The following is a 17,538-nucleotide window of genomic DNA, read 5'->3' on the forward strand; positions in this document are numbered from 1 at the left end:
AGATTGAAACATAAAAACAACCTAGACTATCCAGAAATAAGACTAAGCAGTAGTCATCAGCAAACTTGCACAGTGTTTCATAATTAGCTGCGTTTCTTGCACTGCTAGTCAAAATTTCCATTCCCTACTGTGACTACAGTCCATCAAAATGGATAAAACTGCTTCTAGGAAGCAGTCACGCAGAGCAGCATTTAAACCATATATTTCCAGATAATTGTAGTTCTTGAACCTTACATGGCAATGCCTGATCTATGTAATGCCTTATACTGCCCCAGAATGCTATGCTTTTGTCGATATTATCTCACGTCTTACTTGGTTCTATTTCCCTTTGGGGCTAGGAAGATGTTATAATACTGACTGCAACTACACGTGCCTAGATTTTAACAGTTCAACCCCGACAAGGATGCATTTCGAAGTTTGAACCATATGCTACAACACTACGTGACATTTCACTTTGTGACCAACACAGAGTACCCTGAACAGTTGCACTCCCAACTTCCGAATATGGTAACTTATTCATTTCATTCACTGATATTCAATTCAAAATATCTCGAGATCCCATGCGAATGCCCATACAAACTATACAAACGAGCTAACTGCAGTTCCCTCCACTTTTTCTCATCCGGGCTTGGGACCGGCAAAGGCAGTGTTAAACTACAAAACTACAAAACACAGAAAAGCAAAACACTACAACCAAACACTCAACAAAGCATAACCGCACGATCAACCAAAGCCAATGGAACTTTGCAGACAAGATCATAACACACAAATGTATGCATGAGTTAGATACCCAAAGTAAACAAATCAGACAGTAATTAGTTACATCAATTCTAATACTTGGTTTCGAACATAAAGAATATACCAACAGTTAAGAGGGTGTGCTATCTTCGTCTCTAGGGCATAGAGAAGCCGCATTTAACTAATATTATCCATCAAAAGGTTATGTTTTAATATCCAACAAAGTCGACCAAGTACGGAACAGAATGACATAGAGAAATTTCTATATTCCGATTGAAGATGTATAGACAGTATGGAATCAGAAGCAATCAGCAGATAAGCCAAGTTGTGTTGCTAAATTAATCATTTATCATCACCAACAAACCGACAGACGCAGTCCAGATCTCACTGAAGCTGCACTAACAAGAACATCACTTCTGGAAATACAAATCAATAACCAACAAACCAGAAACCATATTCAGCAAAGAAGCACTAATCGGGAAGAGGAAGAAGTAGTGTTCACGGTAAACTACAGTCTGTTCACGCATCCAATTCAGAACCTTCATATCTGCCTTGTTTTAGTATATGTGAGTAATTCCTAACCTCTCTCTGCGTAACAACTTTACCCACTTAAGTTAGGAGGGATCTTTGAATTAATTATATATTTTAATATACAAGTGCAGACAGACAGCAGATTAGGTGGATCCTTGTTTGTCGAAATTCAATATCCACTCATACCAGAAATTGATTAGATGTGACTTGGCCTATTGAACTGAACAAGAAAATAGTTAGACAACCAATTGTGATCATGAATTAACAATAAAACCAGCAAATCCAGACATGAACTCAAAATAATTCAAGTATATACAACTGTAAGGATCTTTTACTGCCTTTGAAGCCTCATGTACATGCAATGCAATCTTATATTTCACAAATCTGCGACCTACTGCTAGAGAAACAAAACACATCTGAGTGCATTGATAAAACTTAAGATATTGGCATGAAACTCAACTTCCAGAAACTAACATGTAACAAAGTAACCAAGGCTTCTAAGTGACCGCTCCCCATCCCTATCCAAACAAAGTTGGAACACAATAGAGTTCAATAACAAGCTTCAAGATCACTAATCAGAAGATCCAGAGATGTGCACGCAATTAAAGACTGCAAGCTGTACCGAAGAGATAACCCATTGAATGCAAGTTGAAACTGTAAGCTGCCGCAAACGACCAAATCAAGAAATACTATGCTTCAAGATTTTTTGATTAGAAGGCAGGACAGTTGGGGAAGCAAACACAGTTGATGGCTTGAAGCTTCACAAAAAGACCCCTGTTAACCAATGTTTCGCTAGACCTTCCAATTCTCCTTGCACTAAGAATCTCCAACACTGCAAATCAATGAGAAGCCCAAATATTATAACCCTATACTTCACAAGTCAAATATATGAACTCTCAATTGGAATAAATGGCATAAAGTGAAAGGCAACTGTTGGGCCTACCGTTGCATCCACAATGCATATCAGATCGACATCCAAAAATACTCTGTAATCATTTACCATACAAATGCACTTCGGGGTGAAATCAACCAGAAGAGCAATCTGTATTAAAAAGGGAACTTCAACGGAAGCAATACCCAAACAAAGCATTGCAGACTTCTTCCAGTTATGTGATCTACAGTCCACTCAAGCTTCATGACACACCTTCAAATCCTCAACCATGCAGGTCTGACCCACAATTCCGACAAGGGTGTTACCCAAAACCAATAAATTAACATCATAAAATTATGACATCATCTAAAGAATCAGCATTAACTTATAACCAAAACCTCTACCCTTCAATCCAATCTCCAACACCAGTCTTATAGCTAGAGGAGCATATGCACATATCACAAACAAGGTCAAATCTATCAGCGCAGCCCAATCCAGGGTTCGAAAAGCACCTTCAATTACAATGATTTGCCATCGGAGAACGGGATAGAGCAAATTTTGCGGAGAGCAGTTCAATTCTAGAAAATCTCTGAAGCTGATGGGTTGAGCCAAACCAATAAAACAAACAGACAAACTAATACACTGACGTGACTCCACATACAGGGGGGTTTAACCACTGCAGGTCCAACAATCCAAAACATATACTGCAAATGACACGTTCAGCAGCAGAAGCACAGGGATGAATGAAGCGTACAGATAACAAATTCAACCACAGCGAGATAGATTGCAAACCATCTAACTGAAGCTCCAAAGCATCCTCAAAATCGTTGTACCTCCGCAAATCAATCTGAATGTCCAAATATTGCCTCTCCGTGAGATACTTGGATAATTTTGTAAGTTTAACAATTTTTGTGAATTGATAAGGTTGTAGGTTCAGAACATCTCCAAACAAATGTAACACAACATCAGATTTGACCTAAGACATTACTGTATATTTTGTGTTCATGCATAAAATATTGATTGAGGGGATAGGATTAGCTTGCTTGGCTGAGAGATAGATGCCCTTGGTTCCAGAATGATATCCTCCGTTTCCATATCCGCGAGAGCACATAATTACGGATGAAGGGGCCAAAGCCATAACTAGGAAGTTAATTATCAAAGAAAGTCGCTAAAGTTTATTCAAGTCACAAAAAGGAACCACCGATAACATGATGAAGCAAAATAGGGCACCTTCGCTAAGTTGTGCAAGTCCAATATCTGGAGAACCAACAATCCATTTCAAAATTGGAATTGGTGTACACTGAATTGAGAAATAAGTTATATTCAGAAGGACCGATTATCCCAACACAATATGTAACTTCTCTAGTTCCCATCCCATGAATCCAGAAGCTCACAAGTTCCAACCATCAAATAAGCACCGAGTCATAACCAATAAAGATAACCACGAACAGAAAGCAAACCTCAACCGTTCCATTCATCTCATCACAACCATCACCTTTGCGGTAGAGGGCATTGGAAACTGACCTTCCCAAGTCCCCATTGTCGTAGGGAGCTCAAGTTCTGGACCAGATCCAGAGTCCTGCAGCCAACTCACTGATGCGGACACAAAATGAACCTAACAGACATCCATGAAACACTGACCTAGCTCCACGCAGAGAGTAAATTTTTTTTTGTACTAAGGGGTAATCCAACTCCTAATTATATCCTGTAGGCAACACACACAGACGACCAAAAGCACATGGAAAGACAGAAAATGAATCTAATAGAAGATGGACGATAGATTGCAAACCAAACGATTTAATTGATTTCCAGTCACTACCAGCATGGCCTCAATGAAAATAAATCTACAACCATAGGAAGGGTAGAAGCAAAACCTAAATCAAAGATATAGATGGACAAGCAGTTAAATAACATAAAGACAGAGAATAAGTTAGTGGCTTGAAATAAGGAGTGTAAGAGATCAAGTCTTAATCGGTTGTAGGATGTGCCAATCATTTTAAGCTCCAGATTATTATCCTTAGATTCGTGAGACCAATCTGAATTTAGAACATATTACCGCATGTAAGATAAGTTATCTATGTTATGATGAACTGAAAAGATAGTATATTAAGCTCTAATAAACAGATTAAAACCTAGTAACATGTCGATTTGAACTCTGTCACCTAATAATCTAGGAGCAAGAGGAATTTCCCTAAAGTTTTCATTAAAAAAAAGGCTAAAGCATGCATAAAATGATGATTATGAGGGGGAAAAGGGTAAGCCTGTCTCGGGTGGTAAGGTTCAGCTACACAACACCGGCTCCAAATTGCAATTCATCACTTCTGAATTAGTATCTGCAAGAGCTGAGGATTTATCGAGTAAGGCACAGAAAACTAGTGTCTGCAAAGTTCAATTTTAAAACAAGGCAAGACGGTAGAGTGACTAAACAAGGAACCATCATGCTAGGGAAAAAAGGAGCACCCGCCAATAGCAATTTCTGGAAATCATCAAATAACTCCAAATCAGAAATCTGGAATGTGGGAGACTAAAATTTAACTGAGATGGAAATTTTTAATCTAGGGAGGTCGATTATCCAGACGTAGATCAGCAAGAAGGTAAGTCCGCAAGGTGGAGTCCTCCATGTCCCGCTAAGCGGTATAATTCTGGATTCCGGGAAACCACCAACAAAACAAAATCAGACAGAAACTAACTGTACTTAATAGCTAGTATAAATTAATGGAGTGGGGTTGATTATCCAAAGCCCGAGGGATAGGGGTAAGCCTCGCTCAGCTTAGACTAAGAGAAATCAGGTACACCGGTTTGAAACGTTCAAATGGATGTCTGCAAAAACATAGAATTACCACCAAAGGAAGAGAAAATTATGTTTGGACAATAAAATAGTTATGGAGTTTGATAGGATGTTGAGGTCACGAAAAGTAAAATAGGAAATCCCGCCCAGCCGCACATAATATTCCAATTCTGGAGAACAACCAATGATCCAAATAAGACTTAGTTTGCACTAAAATTGATCTGCGCAGACAAAAATATTAAATTGAGGAGAGTTGATGATTCCAAACAGAGATCAAAAGTTTTCTGATACGAATTATCACATATCCAATCCAGTTTCAACCACAGAACTTCAGCTCAAGAGTATCTGACCAAACCAAAATAACCATTGAACCATAACAAACCAAATTAGACATTGAGCAGCAAGCAAACCTCCATCCTCCAATTCATCTATCAACAGCCATTGTCCTACTGCGCATCTCAAGGAGCACAAACAAATACCAGAAGCGAGATCAGTTGTTACAATAACATAATCAACGCAGGGCCTCGAATCAACCTCAGATCAAGGGACATGACCAACCATCAGAAGATAACGCCAGGGAATCCAGAGCATTACACGGCTAATCTATATTCATCTATAATCACCGAAAGCAAGTAACACAACCAACAAACTCATCTGACGGAGCATGGGAAACTGACCTCTTCAGGTTCTTGCCATGTGACGACTAATCTCTAGTTCCAGACAAGATCACACTCCTGCAACCAGGTCGAGGCGGAACACAAATGAACCGAAAATACTGCCCGGAACATTAACCTTACTCCACTTACAAAACCCAGGTTGGTCCAACTCCCCACTTATATCCTGCAGCCGAGACGCATAGCGGCGCATAGCAGACTTATACAGAACATGATCGGGATTACATATAACGAATCAAAATACAATGAGATAGAGAGCAAACCAAACTATTTCACAGATTTAAGTCCACTGCCAAGCTAGCAGGCATGTCTGGGGTAAAAAGGATCTGCAACATGTTGGTCAGAAACAATAAACCTTAATCAAAGCTATGAACATCGGCTAACAGAATAAACAATCAGATGGACTCTAAATAAAGAGCGAAAGAAAACGAGATAGAGAGCAGGGTGTTTTCTCAGTTGTAGGATGGTGTTAGTCTGAAGCTCCAGATCATCCTCAGAGTGCAGATCTATCTGAATGTTCAAAAATTGTTCGGTAAGATGATTTTGTCGCTATGGAAGTTATGATAAATTGAAAAGTTGAGTAGATTTTAAAATATCCTCAAACAGGTTGTACTCAGCATCGGGTCAGACTTGATTTGGCAACTAGAAGCTGCAACGAGCAAGAGACCATCCTATAAATTTTCAGTTAAGGGGCTAGAGCTTAAGAAAATCAAAAGTATGCATCAAACGCTGAGGGTGATCGGTGAATCAGGCATAGGCAGGCATCAGGCAGATGATGACTGCAGTTGGAAACTGCAAATTATCTTCCATGGCCATATCTGCAAGAGCTTAAGGTTACTGACAAGGGAGAAAGCTGATGTGTTCTCGAAGAACTAAGTATTATGATGAAAAGTAATGTCCAATAAGGAACCAGCTTAGCATGCTGAACCAAAATAGACCTCCCGGGCTTCCAACTAAGATGTATGTATAATTCCAATTTCTGGAGAGCAGTAAAAATCCAAATCAGAATAGCCATGAACACAATCAAACTAGAGAGAAAGAAGTTGAGTTTGAGGGCTGATTATCCATAGGCAGAACGGAAGTTCCCCAATCCTATGATCACCGGTCCAATCCTTGTATTTTAATTTCTGGAGAGCCAGAAAAGTCAAGTCAGAATTGACTGATATTTCAAAATACAGGGAAGGAAGGTTGAGTATGAGAGGGGCTGATTATCCAAACGCAGAACAGAAGCTTCCGAATCCTAGGGTGGTCTTCTATTCTGATCCTTAAAAACTTAAGCTCTGGAGAATCACCAATAGTTCCCAAGTAAGAATTGACGGATATTAGTGCAAACCAAGAGAACTAAGTCGAGGAGGGGAGGAGAATATCCAAACACAAATCCCAGTCAGGGCTCCGATCCTACGATGAGCAATCCTATCCGCTTCATGAATCTAGCACCACCTCGGGAGATCTGACCATACCAACATAGTTTACCAATAACCAATCGAAACGACCGTGGACATAGCAGAGCAAACCTCGTCCACTGCACGCTTCGATCCATCTCTCCAGAATCCGTTGGATTGAGTTTGAAATCTGAAACCACCGATCGCAGGGTGACGAAACCAGTGAACCGACCCGACCGAGCACGAGAAACTGACCTGCTTCGACCACACTTCCGGGCCTCGCCGCGCGGAGCTCCGATTCGATTCAATTCAAAAACTAAAATATGTATGGCCAATCCTGCAACCGACGACGGAAACAGCAGCGCGGTCCAAATTAGAAGCAAGAATCACTCTCAGGAAGAGAATAGATCGCAAACCCGATGTAAACTCGGTCGATCAGAGACAGCGACCGAATCCTGAACTCCCGATCCCTCGCCGAGAGTCGCAAAAGACGGAAGCCTAGGAATCTGCGAGAACAGGAAAACAGAGGCCACGAGGAGCAAACATCAATTCGGGACTAGGCGAATCGATCGAACGGAATCGGAGGACGGCAGAAGAAACGGGAGGGAGAGCTTCGCAATCGCGATGAAGGCGAGGGCGAGGCGCAGACCACCGAGACGGAGAGAAAGGAGCGGGGCCAGAGCGCGGGAGGAGAGGGCGCGCCTGGGGGCATTTTATAGCCGGAGCGAGCCGGTGGGCGAGCAGGCGCCAGCGGAATCCTCACCGGACACGGCTGCGTCGTCGGCCCGTCGGCCGTCGCGGTGGCGTGGCCGCTGGTTTAGGCAAGCCGCGATGCGCGAGGTGGGGACGGAACGGGATCGGGTGGGCGGCGGAAATCGGAAGGAGCTGGGATTGGTGACCGGGTCGGATTGGATACGGGTGGGCGGCCGGCAGGTCGGCAACGCGGCGCCCCGGAGGTATTTGCGCGTCCGTGGAAACTTCTGGGTTGCTCGGGATGAGCTCGTGGATGGGAACGTGGAAAAGGCGGCTGGGAAGAAGAAAGTCTCTGATCCACAAACGTGGTCTCTCGATTGTTGATGTCGGTTTGAGATAGCTTAGGGCATCTACATCAGTTTAGACTTCCATCTTCTGTTTGGGATAGGTTAGGGCATCTCCAGCGGCGCGAGCGTCCGTTTGTGTCCGGCGTGACCGGAAATGCGTCTGCCACCACCTCCAGCGGGGCGACGCAAAGTGACCGGGTCATCCGCGGAGACGCAAACCTGGTCCAAATATGCGCCTGGGATGCGTCTCTGGCGGACGCTCGGCGGACGCGGAAAGTGTCCGCTCGCGTCAAACGGACGTTCCGTCGGGCCCGCCTGACAGCGACCCTGCGTCGATGCGTCTTCTCTGCCAGTACTGGCAGCGAGGCGTCGCTTCGGCAGTCTGCGGCCGCGTAAATGGCAATGCCTCGCGTGGCGCGCGGCCGTCGCCTACCTCTACGCACGTAGTAATGGCGATGCCACGTGTGGCGCGGCCGTCGCCCTGCCTCCGACCTATATATACAGGGGCGCAAGCATCTCATCTACTCCCCACTAAACCCTAGCCGCCGCTGTCGTAGCGCCGCTTCCTCTTAGCCTCCAGCAGATCCACCATGAGCAGCGCCGGACGCGGCCAGGGTGACGCGCCTCCACCTCCACCTTCACCTCCCACTCCACCTCCTCCGGCCTCGAGCTCCTCCGAGGAGTTCGACTCCGAAGACAGCACGAGCGACCTCCTCGACCCGGTCAGGAACGCCAAGGCCCTGGCTGAAGCGGAGAATGAAGCACAGGAGGAGCTAGCGGGCCACGCGGCGTTGGACGCCGAGCTGGAACAGCGCAGGCTGGCGGCTGATGTCTACGTTCCCCCTCCTTTCCTATAGACAGTGTTGGGCCTCCAAGAGCAGAGATTTGTAGAACAGCAGCAAGTTTTCCCTTAAGTGGATCACCCAAGGTTTATCGAACTCAGGGAGGAAGAGGTCAAAGATATCCCTCTCATGCAACCCTGCAACCACAAAGTAAGAAGTCTCTTGTGTCCCCAACACACCAAATAGGTGCACTAGTTCGGCGAAGAGATAGTGAAATACAGGTGGTATGAATATATATGAGCAAAGTAACGGCGGTGTAAAATAGCTTGTTTGGCGTGTAGTTGATGGTGGTAGTATTGCAGCAGTAGTAACGCAAAGAAACAAAGAAACAAGCAATGATAGCAGTATTTAGGAACAAGGCCTAGGGATTACACTTTCACTAGTGGACACTCTCAACATTGATCACATAACAGAATAGATAAATGCATACTCTACACTCTCGTTGGATGATGAACGCATTGCGTAGGATTACACGAACCCTCAATGCCGGAGTTAACAAGCTCCACAATTTGTTCATATTTAAGTAACCTTATAGTGTAAGATAGATCAAAAGACTAAACCAAGTACTAACATAGCATGCACACTGTCACCTTCATGCATATGTAGGAGGCATAGATCACATCAATATTATCATAGCAATAGTTAACTTCGCAATCTACAAGAGATCATGATCATAGCATAAACCAAGTACTAACACGGTGCACACACTGTCACCTTTACACACGTGCAGGAGGAATAGAACTACTTTAATAACTTTGCTAGAGTAGCACATAGATAAATTGTGATACAAACTCATATGAATCTCAATCATGTAAAGCAGCTCATGAGATTATTGTATTGAGGTACATAGGAGAGATGAACCACATAGCTACCGGAGCCCTCGAGCCTCGGGGTGGATTACTCCCTCCTCATCATGGAGGCAGCGATGGCGGTGAAGATGGCGGTGGAGACGGCGGTGGAGATGGCTCCGGGGCAATTCCCGTCCCCGGCAGTGGTGCCGAAACAGAGTTCTGTCCCCGAATTGAGTTTCGCGATGGCGGCGGCGCCCCGGAGTCTTTCCGGAGTTTCGTCAATTGGTACTGCGTTTTTAGGTCGAAAGGGATTTTATAGGCGAAGAGGCGGCGCAGGGGGCACACAGGGCGCCACACCCTAGGCCGGCGCGGCGGCCGTGGTCCGGCCCGCGCCGCCATGTGGTGTGGTGGCCCCCGGCCCCTCTCCGACTCTTCTTCGGTGTTCGGAGCCTTCCGGGAAAAATAGGAGGTTTGGCGTTGATTTCGTCCAATTCGAGAATATTGCCCGAACAGCCTTTCTGGAACCAAAACAGTGAAAACAGGCGGCACTGTGGCATCTCGTTAATAGGTTAGTTCCGGAAAATGCATGAAATCATCATAAAGTGCAAGCAAAACATGTAAGTATTGTCATAAAACAAGCATGGAACGACATAAATTACGGATACGTCGGGGACGTATCAGCATCCCCAAGCTTAGTTCTGCTCGTCCCGAGCAGGTAAAACGATAACAAAGATAATTTCTGGAGTGACATGCCATCATAACCTTGATCATACTATTTGTAAAGCATATGTAGTGAATGCAGCGATCAAAACAATGTATATGACATGAGTAAACAAGTGAATCATAAAGCAAAGACTTTTCATGAATAGCACTTCAAGACAAGCATCAATAAGTCTTGCATAAGAGTTAACTCATAAAGCAATAATTCAAAGTAGAGGTATTGAAGCAACATAAAGGAAGATGAAGTTTCAGCGGTTGCTTTCAACTTATAACATGTATATCTCATGGATAATTGTCAATGTAAAGCAATATAACAAATGCAATATGCAAATATGTAGGAATCAATGCACAGTTCACACAAGTGTTTGCTTCTTGAGGTGGAGAGAAATAGGTGAACTGACTCAACATTGAAAGTAAAATAATGGTCCTCCATAGAGGAAAAGCATCGATTGCTATATTTGTGCTAGAGCTTTGATTTTGAAAACATGAAACAATTTTGTCAACGGTAGTAATAAAGCATATGTTTCATGTAAATTATATCTTATAAGTTGCAAGCCTCATGCATAGTATACTAATAGTGCCCGCACCTTGTCCTAATTAGCTTGGACTACCGGATCATCACAATGCACATGTTTTAACCAAGTGTCACAAAGGGGTACTTCTATGTCACTTTGTACAAAGGTCTAAGGAGGAAGCTCGCATTGGATTTCTCGCTATTGATTATTCTCAACTTAGACATCCATACCGGGACAACATAGACAACAGATAATGGACTCCTCTTTTATGCATAAGCATGTAACAACAATTAATTATTTTCTCATATGAGATTGAGGATATATGTCCAAAACTGAAACTTCCACCATGGATCATGGCTTTAGTTAGCGGCCCAATGTTCTTCTCTAACAATATGCATGCTTAACCATAAGGTGGTAGATCTCTCTTACTTCAGACAAGACGAACATGCATAGCAACTCACATGAAATTCAACAAAGAGTAGTTGATGGCGTTCCCAGTGAACATGGTTATCGCACAACAAGCAACTTAATAAGAGATAAAGTGCATAATTACATATTCAATACCACAATAGTTTTTAAGCTATTTGTCCCATGAGCTATATATTGCAAAGGTGAATGATGGAATTTTAAAGGTAGCACTCAAGCAATTTACTTTGGAATGGCGGAAAATACCATGTAGTAGGTAGGTATGGTGGACACAAATGGCATAGTGGTTGGCTCAAGTATTTTGGATGCTTGAGAAGTATTCCCTCTCGATACAAGGTTTAGGCTAGCAAGGCTTATTTGAAACAAACACAAGGATGAACCGGTGCAGCAAAACTCACATAAAAGACATATTGAAAACATTATAAGACTCTACACCGTCTTCCTTGTTGTTCAAACTCAATACTAGAAATTATCTAGACCTTAGAGAAACCAAATATGCAAACCAAATTTTAGCATGCTCTATGTATTTCTTCATTAATGGGTGCAAAGTATATGATGCAAGAGCTTAAACATGAGCACAACAATTGGCAAGTATCACATTACCCAAGACATTATAGCAATTTACTACATGTATCATTTTCCAATTCCAACCATATAACAATTTAACGAAGAGGAAACTTCGCCATGAATATTATGAGCTAAGAACACATGTGTTCATACGAACCAGCGGAGCATGTCTCTCTCCCACACAAGCATGATGTAATCCAATTTATTCAAACACAAACAACAACAAACCGACGCTCCAAGAAAAGCACATAAGATGTGATGGAATAAAAATATAGTTTCAGGGGAGGAACCTGATAATGTTGTCGATGAAGAAGGGGATGCCTTGGGCATCCCCAAGCTTAGACGCTTGAGTCTTCTTGATATATGCAGGGGTGAACCACCGGGGCATCCCCAAGCTTAGAGCTTTCACTCTTCTTGATCATAGTATATCATCCTCCTCTCTTGACCCTTGAAAACTTCCTTCACACCAAACTTCTCATAAACTTCATTAGAGGGGTTAGTACATAATCAAAAACTCACATGTTCAGAGGTGACACAATCATTTTTAACACTTCTGGACATTGCTCAAAGCTACTGGAAGGTAATGGAACAAAGAAATCCACCCAACACAGCGAAAGAAGCAATGCGAAATAAAAGGCAGAATCTGTCAAAACAGAACAGTCCGTAAAGACGAATTTTTAGTAAATACTTCCATTGCTCAGATCAGAAAACTCAAAACTAATGAAAGTTGCGTACATATCTGAGGAACACGCACGTAAATTGGCATATTTTTCTGATTTTTCTACAGAGAAAACAGCCCAGATTCGTGACAGATAGAAATCTGTTTCTGCGCAGAAATCCAAATCTAGTATCAACCTTCGATTAGAGGCTTCACTTGGCACAACAAAACACAAAACTAAGATAAGGAGAGGTTGCTACAGTAGTAAACAACTTCCAAGACACAAATATAAAACAAAATACTGTAGCAAAATAACACATGGGTTATCTCCCAAGAAGTTCTTTCTTTATAGCCATTAAGATGGGCTCAGCAGTTTTGGTGATGCACCCGCAAGAAATAGTATTTGAAGCAAAAGAGAGCTTCAAGAGGCAAATTCAAAACACATTTAAGCCTAACATGCTTCCTATGCAGAGGAATCTTGTATACAAATGAATTCATGAAGAACAAAGTGACAAGCATAAGAGGATAAAACACGAGTAACTTCAAGATTCTCAACATAAAGAGGGGAAACTTAATATTATTAAGATGCATATAACCATATTTCCCTCTCTCATAATAACTTTCAGTAGCATCATTGATGAAATCCACAATATACCCATCACTTAAAACATTCTTATCATGGTTCATATGCATAGAAGTATCATTAATTTTGGCATAAGAAGAGTTATTCTCATTAATAGTAATTGGAGCAAGATTATTATCAAGAATTTGAACATGGTAACCAAGTTGCATATTAAAAGAATTGTTTTTGGTAATCCAATCATGACTATGACAAGTTTCATAAGGGTAGTTATAACCTATATCATAGCATTCTTTATAATAATCATCAAAGGTCGGAGGCACAGTGTCATCATAAGAAATAGAATAGTTATCTTTCACAGTTGGTTTATCTGTGTCCATACCATCATTGTTATTAGAAGGAGATGTATCAAACACATAATGATCAGTAGCAAAAGGATTTTCAAACACCTCTTCCCCAAGCTTAGAGCTTTCTATATCATTATGGGAGGAAGCATGGATAGCACTGACACTATGGCAATTATTATCATTTTCAGAATTAGTTTCCCAGAGATTTGTAATATCAAAAGTAGTGTGCTCATTCAAATCATGATCGCTAATGTATGTAAAGGGCATAGGAAGATCATCGTATTCAGATTCATTATCACAATAATCATTAGGAGCAACATACTTACGGTTACCTAGCGTTATCTCATTCACGCGGGGATACGCCGTTACCTCTTTCTTTTTCTTCTTCTTCTTCTTCTTCTTCTTCTTCTTCGTTCCCTTCTTCTTCTTCTTCTCTTCCTTCTCCTCGTTCCCTTCTTTAGGAGGAAGAGGCTTGAAGGGTAGCTTGTCCGCATAACCTGATTTATTTTCAGAAACAATAGAAGAAACTTGGGAGGACCCCTCCTTTTCATTAATTAGTTGAAAACACACAGCGGTCCTATCATATTTTGGCAAGGTGTCATCTTCTAAAATATTTTGTATGTAAGTATTTGTATGGCTATTATCAATGCAATAAGTAAAACACCCATGCAGGACATCATCAATATCAAGATCACTCATATGTAACAAAGAGATTTTTCTCGACAGTTCTTCACACCCCAAAAATAAAGTAAGTTCATCATGCTGATTAGGAGTAATTTCATCATCACAATACAAATTTGCAGCACTCATTGGGTTCAAATTATCATTGGAGGAGCATTGAAAATTAAAATGACCCACTTCATGGCAAACTTCACAAATAAAAGGATAGAGGGCACAAACTTTTTTACCAAGATCATCTAAAGCCCTAAGCCACTTTCTAGTTTTTTCATTAATATGATGGATGCAATATTCATCTTTGACTTGATTAATTCCACAAGGTCTATGCATTCCACAAAAATTAACATGCTTATAGGAAATAGCATTCTTAGGAGTTTGAGCATGCTTATTGCAATAATTAACAACAATTTCATTCTTTATGCAAGCCTCTTTAAAAGGTTCATGATACTTATCAAAATTCTTCTTAGGCAATTCAAAATGAGAAGCAAAGGCTTTATAAAGATTTGCAGCAACTTGAGAGTCAAACCCATAAGTAGCACTCATATTTCGAAATTTATCGGTATCCATAAAAGCTTCAATGCATTCATAATCATAATTTATACCTGACTCTTTACCTTCATTGTTCTCCCATCCTTCAGCGTTCTCCTTAATCCGATCAAGAAGATCCCACCTAGCTTCAACCTCCTTGCTTGTGAAAGATCCCTCCGAACAGGCATCCAGATAGTCCTTGTGTTGTCCTGAAAGTCTCGCATAAAAATTGTTAACAATAACATTACGGGGGAGCTCATGAATGGGACATTTGAGCATTAGCGACTTTAGTCTCCCCCACGCTTGAGAAATACTCTCTCCATCACGAGGGTAAAAGTTATAAATATAATTCCTATCAATATGCACTTCATGAGGAGGATAAAATTTAGAATAAAAGAGAGATGCAATTTCCTCCCAACCAAGAGAATGTCTATTCTCCAACAATTTATACCAATGCGCCGCTTTACCAGACAGCGAAATAGAGAATAGCTTCTTCCTCACTTCATCCATAGAGATACCTGCACACTTGAATAACCCGCATAATTCGTGCAAAAACAGTAAATGATCTCTAGGATGGACAGTTCCATCCCCTTTATAGTGGTTGTCCATAACACGTTCAATAATTTTCATAGGTATTTTATATGGAATACTTTCAGCAGGTGGATTTAAAATATCAGAAGCATCATTAGAGTTATCGCATATGGGAGATAAAGCATTATCAGAGCAAAATATTTCTTCCAAAGCTGAGGAGCAAAAAAGATTATTTTTATATAAACTAGCTTCCCCAAGCTTAGACTTTTCCATAGTATTAGCAGTAATTGCATTCATACTAATAACATCGCTACTAGCATGCAAATAAGGTTCCATAGGTTTTTTAATTTTCGCATCAAACAATTCTAAATCAGGAAAAAGATTAAAAAGCTCACCAATTTTTTTGTTGTTTTCCATTATGCCTAACTAGTGTAAACAAGAAACAAAAAGATGCAATTGCAGGATCTAAAGGAAATAGCTTCGAGTACTTACAACGGCGAAAATAGCTTGGTAGCCGAGATCCGGAGTGTGAGTACCTTTTACCTTTCCTCCCCGGCAACGGCGCCAGAAATTAGCGTGATGTCTACGATCCCACTCATTTCCGCTAGACAGTGGAGGGCCTCCAAGAGCAGAGGTTTGTAGAACAGCAGCAAGTTTTCCCTTAAGTGGATCACCCAAGGTTTATCGAACTCAGGGAGGAAGAGGTCAAAGATATCCCTCTCATGCAACCCTGCAACCACAAAGCAAGAAGTCTCTTGTGTCCCCAACACACCAAATAGGTGCACTAGTTCGGCGAAGAGATAGTGAAATACAGGTGGTATGAATATATATGAGCAGTAGCAACGGTGCGTAAAATAGCTTGTCAAGCGTGTAGTTGATGGTGGTAGTATTGCAGCAGTAGTAACGCAGTAAAACAAAGAAACAAGCAGCGATAGCGAATATTTAGGAACAAGGCCTAGGGATTACACTTTCACTAGTGGACACTCTCAACATTGATCACATAACAGAATAGATAAATGCATACTCTACACTCTCGTTGGATGATGAACGCATTGCGTAGGATTACACGAACCCTCAATGCCGGAGTTAACAAGCTCCACAATTTGTTCATATTTAAGTAACCTTATAGTGTAAGATAGATCAAAAGACTAAACCAAGTACTAACATAGCATGCACACTGTCACCTTCATGCATATGTAGGAGGCATAGATCACATCAATATTATCATAGCAATAGTTAACTTCGCAATCTACAAGAGATCATGATCATAGCATAAACCAAGTACTAACACGGTGCACACACTGTCACCTTTACACACGTGCAGGAGGAATAGAACTACTTTAATAACTTTGCTAGAGTAGCACATAGATAAATTGTGATACAAACTCATATGAATCTCAATCATGTAAAGCAGCTCATGAGATTATTGTATTGAGGTACATAGGAGAGAGATGAACCACATAGCTACCGGTACAGCCCCGAGCCTCGGGGGTGGATTACTCCCTCCTCATCATGGAGGCAGCGATGGCGGTGAAGATGGCGGTGGAGACGGCGGTGGAGATGGCTCCGGGGGCAATTCCCCGTCCCGGCAGGGTGCCGAAACAGAGTTCTGTCCCCCGAATTGGAGTTTCGCGATGGCGGCGGCGCCCCTGGAGTCTTTCTGGAGTTTCGTCAATTGGTACTGCGTTTTTAGGTCGAAAGGGATTTTATAGGCGAAGAGGCGGCGCAGGGGGGCACCTGGGGGCGCCACACCCTAGGCCGGCGCGGTCAGGGTCTGGCCCGCGCCGCCATGTGGTGTGGTGGCCCCCTGGCCCCTCTCCGACTCTTCTTCGGTGTTCTGGAGCCTTCCGGGAAAAATAGGAGGTTTGGCGTTGATTTCGTCCAATTCCGAGAATATTGCCCGAACAGCCTTTCTGGAACCAAAAACAGCAGAAAACAGGAACTGGCACTGTGGCATCTCGTTAATAGGTTAGTTCCGGAAAATGCATGAAATCATCATAAAGTGCAAGCAAAACATGTAAGTATTGTCATAAAACAAGCATGGAACGACATAAATTATGGATACATCGGGGACGTATCAGCGGCCACCGCTGCAGCAGAGGACTCCGACTCGAAGATATCTTGGTCCTCCGATGACCCTGATGCGCCTACGCTGGAGGAGAGGGCGGCGGAGCAGAGGGCCATCGTCGAGTCTTTCGAGACGCTCAAGGACGACGCCGCCAACGCGAGGCTGGAGCAGGCACTGAGCCAGGACGCGGCGGCGCACCGAGCCATAGCGGCCGCGCGGGAGGCGACGGAGCGACGCAACGACGATGCCGGCCCATCAGGAAG

The 17,538-nt window shown here is 42.4% G+C and overlaps 1 long non-coding RNA gene across 1 annotated transcript; it reads right to left on the minus strand.

Moving 5' to 3' along the window:
• Positions 1-1,530: 1,530 nt before the first annotated feature.
• LOC127327363 (uncharacterized) lies at positions 1,531-8,003 on the minus strand. The gene is made up of 2 exons (XR_007868517.1): positions 2,213-8,003; positions 1,531-2,101 (listed from the first exon to the last, which is right to left on the minus strand). It is a non-coding gene; the product is annotated as an uncharacterized lncRNA (long non-coding RNA).
• Positions 8,004-17,538: the final 9,535 nt, after the last annotated feature.

This window comes from Lolium perenne, chromosome 1 (genome assembly GCF_019359855.2).
Source record: "Lolium perenne isolate Kyuss_39 chromosome 1, Kyuss_2.0, whole genome shotgun sequence".
Classification (NCBI taxonomy): Eukaryota; Viridiplantae; Streptophyta; class Magnoliopsida; order Poales; family Poaceae; genus Lolium; species Lolium perenne.